This window comes from Coenobita brevimanus, chromosome 56 (genome assembly GCF_032717465.1).
Source record: "Coenobita brevimanus isolate Jiangsu-jjx chromosome 56, ASM3271746v2, whole genome shotgun sequence".
Taxonomy (NCBI): Eukaryota; Metazoa; Arthropoda; class Malacostraca; order Decapoda; family Coenobitidae; genus Coenobita; species Coenobita brevimanus.
This window is the reverse complement of record NC_137009.1, coordinates 1,247,382-1,252,019: the sequence shown is the minus strand read 5'-3', so window position 1 is coordinate 1,252,019 and position 4,638 is coordinate 1,247,382. Positions and strand designations below refer to the sequence as shown.

General features: G+C 45.0%; 1 non-coding gene across 1 annotated transcript; it reads left to right on the top strand.

Annotated features, from left to right (window-relative positions):
- Positions 1–3,218: 3,218 nt before the first annotated feature.
- On the top strand, positions 3,219–3,337 carry LOC145401830 (5S ribosomal RNA). Its single transcript, XR_013897672.1, has one exon. It is a non-coding gene; the product is annotated as a 5S ribosomal RNA (ribosomal RNA).
- Positions 3,338–4,638: the final 1,301 nt, after the last annotated feature.

Below are 4,638 nucleotides of genomic sequence, written 5' to 3'. Positions count from 1 at the left end.
CATCTGCCTGTGGACCAGACAACATAAGCAACATTCACCTTAAACACCTTTGACCACAAGGCATACAAGCACTCACTAACATATCAAACTACAGCTTCTCACACAACATAATACCCAACATCTGGAAGCATGTCACTATCATCACTATCCCTAAACCCAACAAAGGCCCCACGTTACCCTCCTCACATCGCCCCATCACACTGCTCTGGACCCCCTCTAAAGTCACTGAACGACTGATACTACAACTAGTCACACCTCACATTCCCCTAGCCCAGTCACAACATGGCTTTAGGCCACTACACTCCACAAACACCCTTCTTACAGACCTTACACAGAGAGTTTTCGATGGCATAAATTCACCTAGGCCACCACACAGAGCACTCCTAATCACACTAGACATTAGCAAAGCTTTTGATGCCATCCCCCGCCACAACCTCACAAACAAAATACTCAACAGAAACATGCATAATAACACAAAAAGATGGCTGGCAAACTACTCGGCTGGCAGATGTGCACACGTAACATTTGCCGGTCAGTCTTCTAACATCAGAAACTTTACAAACGGCGTCCCCCAAGGATCTGTTTTGTCCCGTACACTCTTTAACCTATACATGCACGACGTACCCACACCCCACACACCACAGATACACATAGCTTCCTATGCAGATGATATAACTCTTACATGTACGCACCAAAACGCAAACACAGATGCACACATCATTCAACCTTACCTCAACACATTACACGAATGGTTCACCACAAACAGGCTCAAAATAGCCCCAGCCAAATCTACAGTGACTCTTCTCACAAACTGGACAGCAGAACACAGTCACATCCCACACCTCACCATAAACAACACCCCCCTACCATACACACACACACACCCATAATCCTTGGTGTAACATACATCAATGTCATTTAAACAACACATCACAAACATTAAAAATAAAATAACACCAAGACTCAATGCTTTGAGGTCACTTGCCCATACAACATTCGGACACAATAAAGAAACCACCATCACAGTATACAAACAATACATACGTTCAGTGATGAATTATGCAAGCCCTGCCTGGGGTTCTAACCTCACCAAAACACACTACAACATTCTACAGACCATACAGAACAAGGCCCTAAAAATAATCACAGGCTGCACAGCCACTACACCCACAAACCACCTGCATCAAGAAACCAAAGTCCTCAAAGTCAAGGATCACCTAAACATGAGAGGCACCCAGTTTCTTGCTGCAGCCTCCACAAACCCACAACATCCACTACAGTACATGGCAGCACACCCACCCACACCAAGGAACATCAACACAACACCCAGCACACGATACCATACACAAATACTGTCATCTCTCCCCCCTCGCACACCTCAGACCAGCTTCCAGAAGCATATCCACACTCAGATCACTCGCCGCTCCATTCAGTCACTTAAAGACAACACAGCTGCATGCACGGCCTCCTGACATCCGCCCTTCTGAATCCTATCTCTCTCGTGAGGACAGGGTCCATCTGGACAGGCTGAGATGTGGGCACCATCCAGCCCTCTTAAGCTACCAGAAGAGGCTGGATGATTCCGTCGCTGACCCCTATCCAGGATGCAACACAGCACCCCATACCATTAAGCACATTATTGAAGACTGCATTGCACACAATCACCTTCGCCAACAACACAACATACACTCTTTGAGAGCTCTGTGGGAAATCCCGGTCTCGGCCGTGGCCTTCCTAAGGGACTCGGGGCTGTTCGGCCAGACTGCCTAGGGAACAACTACTACTACTACTACTACTACACCACAGTACCATTACACCACAGTACCATTACCACAGTACCATTAGTTTCCTTATTACACCCTACGGTCCTATACTGTGTCACATAAATCCTTCTACTATGACCATACTCTGCATAAATAATGTACAAAAAGATATTAACCAGCCATATCCAATAATAAATCGCTGAGAAAAAGGTGTTAGGAAGCCTCTTTACCTGACGAGATATGGACCTCAGCCTTCCATACACCTGTGGATCTCAACGGATGTGATGATGTTGTGTTCTTGGGGAAAACTTGGACTTTGCATAAAAATAATCACCCCCAGTATACCCCATGCAGAACAGGATGAAGACTGGTGCTCTGTAAAAATTAATGGAACTGTGGTGTAGTAGAGAAGAAAATAAAATACAGCATACCTTCACAGCTTTGCATTGTTGGTGGGGGAGTGAGGTGGATGTGCTGGATGAGATAGAATGAGCCCCGACCCTGGTTTGTGATGGTCAGCTGTGTGTACCCATTGCCCGTCATTACTGTCACCTCGTAGCCTGCTGGTGCCTGATAATTATACGGGAAATACTCTTAAAAACTGGTACGTTCTCAGGGCCTTATCGCTCCTTTCCACTTAAAAATAATTGTCTCAAGTTAACTGGAATAAAAATACGAAAACTGTACCGATTATGACAGAGATAATGGCCACAGTATTAAGGCTTCGTTTAAGTTTAATAAAATGGTTTAACATAATCTGGACTAAAAAAAAAAAAAGGTGATTTGTTCCTATCATGAGAGAATTGGCGTCTTCAGTCGGATATGTATTTTATTTTTATATTTTCGTTCCTCGTACCTGCGGGCAACCTTATTCGTTTTATTGGACTGCAAACCAGGGATCAGAGAGAGAGAGAGAGAGAGAGAGAGAGAGAGAGAGAGAGAATAAACCAACAGACATCATCGGATTCAAGGGAGCAAAATTCCTTCTCATGTTTTCACCACTATCCCGCCTCACTGTAAATACTTCATCCACTGCCTTATTATCTCTTCTCTCTCTCTCTCTCTCTCTCTCTCTCTCTCTCTCTCTCTCTCTCTCTCTCTCTCTCTCTCTCTCTCTCTCTCTTGTCTACGTATATGGGCAGAAACAGGGCTCCAAAATCTTCCCATTTCATCACTCAACAGATACTGTGTTATCTGCCTAGTCTCGTGGGTTATTCTTCTAAATATCTTGCCTACAGCAGTCAATAGCAATAAGGCAATAGGGCTCAGTCTACATCCTTCCACAACACTTCTTCGTTATTAGCGGTATATCCTGGTATAAGTAACACACTGCTACCGCTCTATAACCATCCATATCTCTTTTTTTCTTGGCAAGCATCGTGTTCCAGTGTTAACAAGTTGGTGGCACACAGAGAGCATATACCTCTGCCAGTGCCTATACAGAATAAAGCAGATGCCAACGGCCATGCCACGTTGAGTACACCGCTTCCCGTCCGATCAGCGAAGTTAAGCAACGTTGGGTCTGGTTAGTACTTGGATGGGTGACCGCCTGGGAACACCAGATGCTGTTGGCATCCCTATGTGTCAAGTGGGTTGGTGGAGGATTAGTGCCCCTCCCTGTAAAACAATTAACTCTGAGCCCTTGACCACCCCGTTTGGGATACATGGCGTCTGGCAATGGACCACAATAATTTAATCAACTCCTTGTCCTTGACCCACGACCCACATATGACAAAACTTTCATGAAATCCATCTATAACTTTCTGATACATTTTGTGGACAAACAAACAAACAGACAGAGATGAATACGTTACCTTCTCGAACTCAGTTGGCGAAGGAAATAAGACAAAGCTGTTTCTACATCCCACCACAGCACTTCTTAGTGACTAGCACCGTATGAGAATCCTGGCATTAATACGACAATACTAGCGGACATGCATACATCGGGAACACCTCTTCGTGACTGGTATTATATTCATGTAATAAATTTCCTTATTACAGGTAAATGTGCCAGATGGAGAGATGGCAATTTAATACAAAGTTGAAATAGACATAGTGTGGTCACCAACCAAGGCAGATGCATTGGATGTGATGAGGAGGCGGTGAGGCCTGTTGGGTGGTAGTGGCCGGAGTGTAGCGGATGGGGTGGTGGTGGTGGACAACACAAGGCGGTCACTGGTGATGTTCCAGGCCAAAGACACGGTAAGGTTGGTATCCAGTAGTGACAGTCGTGGCAGGAAGGCATCGTCACCCACCAGCGTCACCAGCACCTCACCATCCACCGGCACAACCACGGCCTCAGCAGCACCAACCTTCCACGTCGGTGTCACTGAAGGTGGTAAGGAGAACAAAAGTAGGACACAGTGTCAGGGTTTCAACACTACTGTCGAGCCAGCAAAACAACCCTCATTATCCCTCAAAGATTCGGAGGCCGGACGATGCTCAAGGCGCCTGACAGTTTCGTTCTCTCCCTCAAAATTTATATGGTATCCTACCCCATGCGCCCCAACCATCCTCCTTATGTGGTTCTCCCCTCCCTCCCTCGCACATTCCACACCTGGGTTGCACTGCCAGGCATATCAAAGGAGATCATAAGCACACACCGTACTTCAGTGAGTTATATAAAAAAATGCAGATTTCAAATGCCTTTAATTATTAATATCCCCAACTGTAGTATTTCTTATGCCTAAAACATAATTTTATCTGAGACGATGAGGGGGAAAAGAGTAAACTTTAGTCAGATGTAATTATTCTAAACTGAAATTAGTTTATCTCGTGGACTAGGGAAGCTTTTGCCCAATAAATAGATAGATAGAAACAAAATAGATAGAAGTATGAGTAAAATCATTACTGATATAGTTTTAGAACAACGGTC